Raw genomic sequence first — 12,232 nt, 5'->3', positions numbered from 1 at the left:
TTTTCAGTTATATTTTTTTCATGAGTAGGAGCTGTCAGAGGAATAATTATTTATGGTTTTGAAAATTTCTGGCTTGCTGCTATTCATATTCATTAACTACTAAACACTCAGGGAATATGTGCTTCAGGCTAACCAAGAACAGCGATAAAATGTATGACAAATAATACTTTCCACTTCTACTTCCCTTGTAGGAAGTTTATTAGCCTTTACAACCACCCTGATGTTAGGAACCAGCACTTATTAAAAAACACTTTGTGTAGAAACACTGCCAACTTCATGCCAGCTTGAGTCTGAAGGGACTGGTTGGCATTAAGCTAGTGGAGTCACCTTTAAGCTTCACTTGAGGAGCCACTACAGCAATGAACCAGTTCTCGAGAGAGCTAAGGCAGCTAGTATTTTCTAAACATCTCAGGAGTGTTTAAGAGTCTTGGTGAAAGTTTTTGCTTATCACGGGTTTTTTCAGAAGGGAGAGGTGTTGACAATGTAATACAGGGCCCAGGCTTTGGTCTGAAAGCAACTGGTATTTTGTTTTTTTATGACAGAGAAATTAAAAAATGTTACCTTTCTCTAGGTGTCTATGATAAAGCAGTTGTGTACATAAAATAGATGTAAAATTGACCATTCTTAAGTGTAAAGATTGCAGAAATTTGGGAAGTGATTAAAGCTTTTTGAGTCTCATTTACCTTATCTCTAGTCAATGGGGTAAAAAATGCAAGTCTCACAGATCCCCATAGAAAAATAAAAAACAATGTATATTAAAATGCTTTTAAAAATGTAAGGCATCCATGCTTAGTGGACAGAGTGTTGGCCTGCAAACTGAAGGGTTGCATTTTCGATTCTGGTCTAGGGCATGTACCTCTGTTGCAAGCTTGATCCTCAGCCTGTTTGGGGGCATGTCCAGCAGCCAACCAATTGATGTGACTCTCTCACATCAATGTTTTTCTCTATGCCTCCCCCCTCTCCTTTTCACTCTCTATAAAACTCAATGAAGCCTGAGCTGGGTTGCCCAGTGGATAGAGCATCAGAGTTGCAAGCTCAATCTCCAGGAGAGGGCATGCAGGAAGCAGCCAATCAATGATTCTCTCTCATCATTGATGTTTCTATCTCTCTCTCCCTCCCTCTCCTTTCCTCTCTGTAAACAATAAAAATAAAAATGGGAAAAAATATCCTCAAGTGATGATTAACAACAGCAAAAAAATAAATACAATGAAAATGAAAACAGAGTCAGCAATCAGATGAAACAAATTAGATGGTAAATATTTTTTTTAAAAAAGAAAGAAAGAAAGAAAAAATGTAACACATATGTTGAATCTTTTCTCTGATGTATTATCTGGTAGGTAGAGAAGAATGAGAGCAAATTGGCTTTTCATCTTCTCTTTTGACTACTTTTGCCACCTAACTCATGGGTATAATACCAATAAAAAGGATTGCTAAATTGTTTTAATCATGAACAAAACCATCCATTGTTAGTCTTCTCCATAAAACCTGCAACTCAGTAGAAACTTCTGTGTTTTTTGGGTTTGCTTTTGTTATAAAAACTGTGGGTTTGCAAAACACTGTATTATAAATATTTAACTTAATACAAGGCATTTGAATTGGTAGTCCATTAAACACATCTGCATTATTAGTGCCAAATAGGACGTTTTATTGCACATTCATTTCTCCACTTGGACATCAGAATATAAACCCAAATTCCTGTTTCCGGTGTATTTGTGCATGTTTGTGTGTCTGTGTGGGTTTGAGTGTTTAATACTTAGCAGATTTCCACACACATACCCCCCCCAGGCAGACGTTCAACAATTACTTCCAAGGATTTGTACTTATCATGATTAAACTAATGTTAAGAACAACATGTATGATGAAAAACAGATATTCTTTCTGTAAAAAGAAACATCTAAAAATCTTTTGAAAAATATAATTTCTTTATACCAAAATGGCGACTATATTTAGCAAAAGTTTCAGGTAAATAACATTTTTTATTGTAAATTAATTCAGATTTTACACCTGCATTATGCAATTATAAATGTGTGACTTTTTCTCCTTACATGTTGAATACTGTTGAGGAAAGAGTGAAATAGGAAATATATATAATGTAGTCACTGAAATTAATTAACATTATGAAGATTGGGACATGAGGAAAGTCTGTTCTTATTCTGACTAGCCTGGAAACTTAAACTTTTAAAACTTTTTCAGTCCTGTGTCAATGCCTGGATATCCATCTGGATATATGCTAGGCCCCAGATAACCCTGGAATTATCCAGCTGTGGGACTGGACATTCCCCTGAAATACATTATCCAGACTGCCTGTCATCTGACTAGTAACCATCCTGGACGAAGGGCTAAGAATGCAGGACCAATTGTTCTCCAGAATCCACGTTTACTACTACAAGAACTTTAAACTGTTCTTTCTTCTTCAGCACACTTTTACATTTTTGCCTAGCTGTGTTCAACATTTGCAAACTCTAAGACCCTTCAGTAAATCTTTATCATTCATTTCTAGCCAAAGCCTTTGGACTCTTTTTGAGTTTGTTCCACACAGTTCATGTGTCAATCATAGACGGACAAATCTCCATATTCTTTTCTCTGCGTATTTTGCCTCTCCAACACATACAAGACGTGTGTTTTTCCTTGTTGAGAAATCAGCTATTTTTAATATATTTCTTTCTAAATTTAAAAATAGAAAGGGAAATTTCAAAACATGTCTTGCAAAATATATAGCTGAATTATGTATATAAAATACTGTAGTAAAATGGTTCACAGTCATTAATAAATGTGTATGCATTAACTGCTAAGTTACCAGATTCATACTCAGCAACACAGTGATGGTGACTAATAAAAAAATCAGCACTCTTAATAAGCATTATGGTATTTTCTGACGTGGTCATGAAAATAATCAGGTGTTCACATGCCCAAGGTGAGTGCCAATAGGTGCCTCCCAAATTCTTGCACTACCTTTACTTCCCCCCCGGGAAAATAGGAAGGAAGGGATAGAAGTACAGAGGACAGTGATGTACAATACAATAGCTTGAATTTTGAATCTCCTTGCTTTTTACAAACTGAAATCAACCTGTTGATCCTCATTTGATACATTGAATATTGCCTTTCAGGGAGCTGGCCATCAGTGTGGTGTCAAAATCGAGTTCTAGTTTAAATCAAAGCTTTTAAAACTGAGAAGTAGTTGGGAAAATTAATTGGTTACTACAGCATTGAAAATGTCAAGCAATGTATTGACTGCCCAAGATCTACTGAATAGTATGTGGCAAACCTAGGTCAAGAAACACGGCATTTCATTTTAAAATCCATATCCTTCAGTCGCTAAGTAATAGAATTTAGATTTAGCACTATTCACATCTCTCCCAGGAAAGCAAAGCTATACAAAGCATGAATCCTATCCTCAAGTGCTAGCTTGAAATAGAAAATATACACATGGATGCTACAAGAAAAGAATTAAGACTAAACATAAGTGCTTCTCTCTTAAGAACAATCAGAGTTTAAGAAGTTGAAAGATACAGATGGGAGAGTATAAAAAATAGTTTCCTGAAAAAGTATGATCTTAAAGAAGGCCTTAAAAAGTAAGTAAAACTTAGTCAATTTTTCTCAACCCTGGCCATGCATTCGAATTGCCTAAGGATCTTTTAAACACTACCTGTGCCCCACCCTCAGAATTTTTTTTTTTTTTTAACTCTTGCATGAAATGCATTCAAGAATAAGCTTTCCTTCCCCTGGCTGCCAGAATCAGCTTCCCTCTGGCATCCAAGACCTGGGCTTCCCTCACAGCCCTGGCTTAGTCTGGAAAGACATCCAGTCTAATTAGCATATTGTGCTTTTATTATTATACAATAGATGTAGATTGATTTCAGAGAGTAAGGGAGAGGGAGAGAGAGATAGACACATAAGTGGTGAGAGAGAATCATTGATAGGCTGCCCCCTGCATGCCCCAAATTGGGGATCAATCCTGCAACCCAGGCACATGCCCTTGATCAGAATCGAACATGGGACCCTTCAGTCCACAGGCCGATGATCTATCCACTAAGCCAAACCGGCGAGGGCACACCCTGAGAAATTCTGATTTAATTGGCCTGGGCCCAGCATAGTTTTAAAAAGCTCTCGGGTGATTTTAATGTGCACACAGGATTGAGAACCTTGTAGTAATACAATGAGGAATTTAAAAGGAAGAAGGAAAGTAAATGTTTAAGAATCGTGTGCCAATTTAGTCACCCTTACTCATTCAATAAAAACGTGTCTAATTGATGTTATCATTGCACGAGATGATGGGTCAAAATAACATGACTGAGAAATGATGCTTGGAGTTTTCCATCTGTTAAAGAGATTCTTGAATAAACAAGTTATTACAAGATAACTTTACTGTAAGTTATAGTACCATATATATCTTGTGCTTCATAGCACATTATAAGAGAAAGATTTTGTTGTTGTTATTGTCACTTAGAGCACTGGTTCTCAAAATTTTATGCAAATTGGGAACATCCGAGGAACTTTATAATGTGTTGCTTTACTGCTCTTTGGGCCCCATACCCAGAGATTCCAATTTGGCTGGTTTTGAAACCAGAATTTAAAACAAAACAAAATAGCACAGTACCTCCCTCTGTTACTTCAATGCACAGCACTGAAATGGAGGCACTGGCCTGACAGAAGTTGAAGGTGCATTTGGGAGTCAGGTTGAATGCTGGACAAACAAGATATAGTGAAGCCTTAGTGAATTCAAAGCAGATGACCACAGAGGTTTTAAAAGCTTTGATTTAAACTAGAACTTGGAAGGGAAATCTTTAGAAGCATTCTTTGACAATGAAATACAGAATGATATACAGGAGCAGATTCCTATGATCAACTTGTCATTAAGCACAGTAGCCAAGTGCTTAGGATCCCAAGAAAATACTTTAGTTTCCTTTAAACTTAGGAGGAAATAAAATGAACTTTTAGGTCAAAGAAAATGTTTTAATATGAGTAAAGAGTGAAGCCAGGGAATACATAAAATGAAGGCATTTTAACCAAGTTCCTAAAGTTATTCACATTATGAAGGTTGAAGCATGAAGAAAAACTTCACTCTTGTTCTAACTAGCATGGGAACAGAAATTTGAAAAACTTTTCAGTCCTGTATCAATGCCTGAATATACATCTGAACATCTAGGTAATCTTCTAATTATCCCCTGAAGGGCACACGCATACATCCACCTGACATCCATTATCCAAACTACCAGGACTGACCAGATCTCCTAGGACCCATCTGTTGGACCACTGGGAATCCATCATCCTGATTGCCTGGCATCTGACTCATAACCATCCTGAACCAATCTTAGGTTGTGAATACAGAACTTATTATTCTCTGGAATGCACTTTTTCCTACAGGAACTTACAATTTTTCTTTCTTCTTTGGAGTACTTTTGGGTTTTTGCCTAGATGTGTCCCAGTTTGCAAACTCCAAGACTCTTGAATACATCTCTTTCATTTATTTCTTTTTTTAAAAGTATATTTTTATTGATTTCAGAGAGGAAGGTAAAGGGAGAGAGGGAAAAAGAAACATCAATGATGTTTGTGCCTTAACCAGGAATCAAACCATCACCTTCTGGTTCATAAGTTGATGCTCAACCACTGAGCCATACATGTCGGGCCTCTATTATTTATTTCTGACAAAGCCTCTGGACTCTTTTTTGAGTTTTTTGGAAAAATATGACTGTTCAAGAAAATACCAAGGCCTCAGGAAAAAACCATTATTCCTTTAACTTTTATTTTGAGCAAGACTTTGGATGTTATAGAATATGCTGCCCTCATTCTTCCACTGGAGCTGGAAGACGTGGATACCAGCATTGGCCACACATCTAAGAAACCTGAAGAATGTGCACTAATCAGTCTCAAATCTGTTATAACTGTTGTCCATAAACTTTTTGTTAACCGATCCATCTGTTTATATTTAAAATACTCGTCCTTTATCTCAAGTATGATCGGACTAAATATCTGGCTGCTCATTTGTATTTTCCAGGAAGCACCTAGTTCCAAAGTGCTATTTCAGCTGGGCCATTTGTGTAAAGGCTGGTTCTATTAAAGAAAGAGGAGAATTTGAGTTATTTTTAATCTATGAGCTAGTTAGTTTTAATTGAGTGCCTAAAGAGAAATTACATTAATTGTAAAATGGTCCACCCCTCTTGAACCTTAACATCATTTGTGAGTGTCACTTCCCCAGAAATTATCCTATTGCTTTTTACAATATATATTGCTTTGGGTCAAAAATTATCTCCTCACCCAGCTGGCATGGCTCAGTGGTTGAGCGTTGACCCATAAACCAGGTCATGGTTCGATTCCCTGTCAGGGTACATGCCTGGGTTGTGGGCTCAATCCACAGTGTGGGGTCTGCAGGAGGCAGCGGCCTATGATTCTCTCTCATCATTGATGTTTCCATGTATCAGTCACTTGAGAAATTAGGGCATTCTTATTTTTCCTCTCCCTTCCTCTTTGAAATCAATAAAAATATATTTTTAAAATGATCTCAAAAAAAGTAGCTACTAAACTGAGATTGAGAAAGCAGGAGAATGTGTTCATCTGAGTTGGGAGTTTCACCATTGCTGTAGGAAGGTTTGGAGAAGGACATAATGGAAGAATGGTTCAGATAGATAAAAATAAAGGAAAAACTGGATGTTCCTAAAGAAGTGCACTTGAGCACTACCTGTGACAGGCTGTGTATCGGTGTGACATCATTGAATTAGTGGACCTTTAGGTTCCAGTGGAAATTTGGTATCACATCAGGTCCAGCTCTGGAATGCTAGATAGTTTTTAGGCTGAATTGGAATTCGTGCTTAAGGGCATTTTCAGAAGAAAGCTCCACGGAAGATGAAAATAGTCCATGACAAAAGAGATGCACAATAAAGTAGTAGTGATTTCAAGTAGTATGATGAATGACTGACTGTAATAGAGGCAGGGGAAGAGTGACAGGCCTAGTGGACTCATTGGCACAGTTTTTTTGTTTGTTTGTTTGTGTGTTTGTTTGTTTTTTGTATCAGTCATTTGAGAAATTAGGGCATTCTTTTTTTTTAAATTGATATTTATTGTTGAAAGTATTACAGAATCCCATTTGTTTGTGGGGTTTCTTCCCCCCCACCACCACCATTGATCCCCTCCATCTCATACCCACCCCTCCCAGGCCTTTACCACTGTGTTTAGAGGTTATGCATATATGCATATAAGTTCTCCAGTTAATCATTCCCCTCCCATGTCCTCCTACCCCTACCTTTCCTCCGAAATTTGTGAGTATGTTCCATTCTTCTATGTCTCTGGATTTATTTATCAGTTTATTTTGTTCATTAGATTCCACATATGACTGAGATCATGTGATACATATCCTTCTCTGACTGCCTTATTTTGCTTAGTATAATACTCTCCAGGTCCATCTGTGCTGCTGCAAATGCTAAGAGTTCTTTCTTTTTTACAGCTGCATAGTATTCCATTGTGAAAATGTACCACAGCTTTTTTATTCATTCATCTATTGATGGGCACTTGTACATTCTTAATGTTAAAGGGAAATTATTAGCCTTCTGTGTAGGGAATGAAACATAGAGACAGAGAATTAGAGCTAAAATATACCTTGGAGGTGATTAAACAAAGCATCTACTTATTCAGGTAAAAAAAAAAAAAAGCAGCATGGTACAATGGTTAAGAACACAGACTCTGGTGTCAGACTACCTGAGTATTTGAGTCCTACCTTAAATTATCTAATCCTTTTATGTTTCAGTTTCTCCAATGGTAGAGCAGGGGTGATATATAGTGTCTTCTTTCTTGGTTAGAATTAAACCAGTTAAGATAAATAAAATGCTTAGAACAATAAGATGGCATGTAATAACTGCTCAATAAATTCTACCTATGTTTATTTACATTGCCGAAACTTGGGTATGCATTAGTAGGTATAGACTGATTTATCTCCAGATTTCCAATTCTTTCCCATGTTGACTTTATTGGTATGTGTACATCAGTTAAGTAATGGAACTTCAAGTCTTAGTCCTATTTTTGCCTTCTACATTTTTGAGGTTTGGGTTATTTTCTGTTACTTGTATAATTATATTAACTCACATATTAGGAAAATAGTTAAATTCTTGTTCAATAAACTCAACTTTATTCTAAAGACTATTTAGAGGCTATTAAATCTGAATCAGTGGCAAAACTGACGAAGGCAACCAATGCACTGAAATCTCTGGTTATTATGACTGACAAACTCTCTGAGATTATTTCTAAGTGATGGTACATGAGGTAAGGCTCATGTATTCCTAAACTAAAGCTCAGTGTGTATTTTTTTTGTGTGTGATTAAGGTGTGTTTCCTGGTTTGAGGTAATGTCCCCCCATGACAATGGATAAGATTATGGATGACATTCTATAAATCCACAAGTGTTGATACTGGCAGACATGCTGCAGGAAGGGAAGGCAATACACCAGGAATATGTGTCTATTTCTCCATGATGCAGAGTGGGGGCTCAATATAAGCAATCTGTCATGTCACCAGATGATCAATCTGGTAAATGGTGCTATATAGAGGCCTTGACATTGGCTTCTGCGATTGGCAAATTGGGCACTTGGCAATGACTAACCAGATTGGCCTTCATTAGTTGGAAATCCATGTTGTTGACCTTTTTCATGGTTTCTATCCTTGTTAAAAGAATCTTACTGACATCCTGGTAAGAACCAGTCTTCTGGTGAATATGTCCTTGGCATATAAAATCCTCATACTCTTGTGCTTATCTTAGCTGTCCATTCTCAACTCTCATTTTCTAATTTTCGTATTACAAACTTCTAATTTTGTTTTCTTTTAAAGTCTCTGTCTAGTTAGCTAACCCAGCTGGTGGCTTGGCAAAATAAACCTCCCAACTCGACTGTCCTTCATAGTTCCTGCTGGTGTCTCCCATCAGCTAAACTATCAGGAAGTGAGAGGGGGGTCTCATGAGTCAGATTCCCAGGGCACATGATGGGAAAGGGGGAATGGTCTATCCCAAAGGTTTCATCTGCTCACCTGAGATTTCATCCTGATACAGAGCACTGCAGTTATTTTGATTGTTCCTTTGTGAAAAAGAAGCGTGCATGCACACATGCATACACATTGCACCTTGTATATTTTCATTTAGATGAAGGATATAAATAAGGTGTCAGTAAGGCAATGGTGCAAGTAACCTCTCTCTGGGCTTCTATTTCAACCGTGATGATGGGGCACTCCAGGGTATGGGCCACTTCTTCCAAGTGTTGGAGGAGAAGCTCAAGGTCACTGAGCTTCTTTATAAGATGCAAAACCAGTGAGGTGGTTGCATTGTTCTCCATGATGTGCAGAAGCCTTCCCAAGAAGAGTGGGGCAAAACTCGGGACAAAACTCAGGACGCCATAAAAGCTGCCTTGTCCTTAGAGAAGAACCTGAACCAATCCCTTTTGAAGCTGCATGCCCTAGGTTCTGCCCATAAAGACCCTCATCTCTGTTACTTCCTAGAGAAATACTTCCTGGATGAGCAGGTGAAACTCATCAAGAAGATGGGCGACCAGCTGACTAACTACTGCAGACTGGCCAGCTCCCAGGCTAGGCTGGGTGGTCCCCAAACTGGGCTGGGCAGTCCCGAGGCTAGGCTGGGCGAGTATCTATTTGAAAGAATCACCTCAAGCATAACAAGGAGCCTCTGGAGCCCAGAGGCCCTTTGCATTCCTCTGGTGTCTAGCTTTTTGCCTGAGCCTCTCCCTGAAACCATTAGCCTTTCTTTTAACCACCCTGAAGCCCTCTCTCATGCATTAGACCAAATGGAAACAATAAAAAGCTTTTGCATCAAATAAAAAAAGAAAGAAAGAAAGAAAGAAAGAAAAATAATTCAGTTTTTTTGGGGTCCTGGCCAGGTAGTTCAGTTGGTTAGAGCATCATTTCAATATGTGAACGTTAAATGTTGGATCCCTGATCAGGACAAATACAAGAAAAAAACCAAGGTACATACCCCTGACCAGAATTGAACCTGGGACCTTTCAGTCCGCAGGCCGATGCTCTATCCACTGAGCCAAACCGGTTAGGGCCAGCATGATATCTTACTATGAACACATAATTGCGGCTGTGGTTTCTTGCTGTCAAAATTCACTGAATTGTATACTTTCACAAGTGCATTTTACCAAACATAAAGTATTCTTTGAGAAAGTTGCTTCAAAATTTTAGAAGACACTACCTCCAACTCGAAATACAGTATTTTGGGGTAATATTAATTCCTTTCCATCTGTTCTATTTGTGGATCTTTATGTTCTAGTCGCCTGTAGACTAAAAAGGATCAGATATCTGTCACCTTCCTTGATGAGAAGCTGATTTTACTCATTTGGAGCTACTTTGCCCTCTTGGAAGTTACTCCTTGTCCATCTCCCCCTGGCCACCTCTGAAAGGGGGATTAGAAATTACACCTGCCCAACAGCATTTGTAGTCACTTCGTGGTGGGATAAGTCTGGATACCTGAAGACTTCATAGCGTTGAACAAGTAGAGGCATTTGTAGTCTGGGGTCATGGTTCTTGGCCATGTAAGTCCCTTAAAAATGTAGGCTTCAAATGCACTTGTTTCCAGTCTGTCCTAAGTGTCATTAACGTTCTTAATCAGAATTGTCAAACTTACTTCTTTGCTTCCTGGCCCTATACTTCTCTCTCAATCTAATGGCAGCAATCAAAAAGCAATTGAGCTTTCAGGAAAGGCCAAACCCTTAGATTTGTTTCCATGTTTTGTTTTTGTTTTTAAACAAAGCCGACTCTTACTGTACCTTTTTAGTCCAAAAACTTTCCACTGCGTGGGTTCTAAAAACAACCAGTTTTCCAAACTTTGAGATGCCATATAACGGTACTCTATGCCTCTTCATGTCCAAATCACCAAACAGCCACTTCTGGTCCGAGTTCAGTTTTCCTTTTAGAATAGGATCCATTCACATGGCCATTAAGGACCAATAAATACTTCTAACCCCCATCATTCAACCTCCTCCCCTATAGTTGCAATCTGCCTTAGACATTATCACAGGCAATGCTTTACCAAATATTTAGAGGCCACATGGTTGAGGTAATATTTTGTGACAGTACCTCGCATCTCATAACAATTTAGATCTTTTTTAAAGATGCTAGAGGCGGTAAAAGATAAACCCTGGAATCTCATAGACTTACTAAGCAGTTTATTTTTGGCTCATGTTGAGGTCATTCGTAACAGGAGCAGGGGTTCTGCTCCACAGCCATTCCTGCCCCAGATCTATTGGGCTCTGCTTTCTTCAGTCTCCAGTGTCTAGTCTCCCTGGAATTGCCATTCTGCTCAGTGATAGCGGAAGAGTGGCATTTAACATGTCTGCCCCCATTTCACTACCAGACACAGAGTCCTATGGCCACCTGTAACTTGCAAGGGATCAAGAAAAATAAGAATAAAAAGCCTAGAGGTAGTTAAAAAGAGATTAGCCAGCCTCTGTCAAATAATCTAATGATCTGTTAGTAAATTAGACACTTGTTATTTAGGGATGTTCCACCAAAGACACAGTGAAATGGAACTGTTTTGGATCTTGCAGGAACTAAAGCAAAGTGTGTGTGTGGGGGGGGGGGGGGGGAGTCTCCCTCTAATATTCAAGTCAGTGACAGTGAAGATGAAAATGAAGGCTTGGCCTCCTGTAGGGGTGATTTGCAAATGTGTTGGGCTTGAATTGTCCACGTTTAATCAAAATGAAATAAGGTGTTAGCAGGAAGATAATTAAGCCAAAAGAAAATGTCACCTCAATTGTATTGTAAATTTTATGGCTTAATGATGGTTCTAAAAAGGAGATTAAGGGGTAAGAATGGGTCAATATTTATATAGTATTGGGGGGAAAATGCAGCTAGAGAGGCCAACTATTTCAGGTAGGTAAAATGTTCCAGTCACTTGGAAGAACGTATTTTCTATAATTAGGATTCTCTGTACTTTATCACAACCTGAAGACAATATTCTTTAGGTCCATTTTGCTGTAACTTTAGTTTCACTAGAATTCTGGTTATTACTTTTAATAGCTATTTGGACCATGATTTAATGAGTATTTGCCATAAGCCAGGCACTCCTCTAGACTCACTGATTTATTTATTTTTAATTTATTAAGTTAATTTATTTTTCCAACAACTCTCGGGTTTGCATTTCACTGAAGGAGAAGCTGAGTGATGCTGATGAAATGACTTGTACAGCAGGCTCATGGCAGGATGCTGAGTTGGATTTGAATGGAGGGTTATCTGATGGCAAA

General features: G+C 38.3%; 1 pseudogene; it reads left to right on the top strand.

Moving 5' to 3' along the window:
• Nucleotides 1-1,933: 1,933 nt before the first annotated feature.
• LOC118721681 lies at nt 1,934-9,693 on the top strand (annotated as a pseudogene).
• The last annotated feature ends 2,539 nt before the right edge of the window (nt 9,694-12,232 follow it).

This window comes from Pipistrellus kuhlii, unplaced genomic scaffold (genome assembly GCF_014108245.1).
Source record: "Pipistrellus kuhlii isolate mPipKuh1 unplaced genomic scaffold, mPipKuh1.p scaffold_m20_p_18, whole genome shotgun sequence".
Classification (NCBI taxonomy): Eukaryota; Metazoa; Chordata; class Mammalia; order Chiroptera; family Vespertilionidae; genus Pipistrellus; species Pipistrellus kuhlii.
This window is presented reverse-complemented; position numbering and strand designations above follow the sequence as displayed.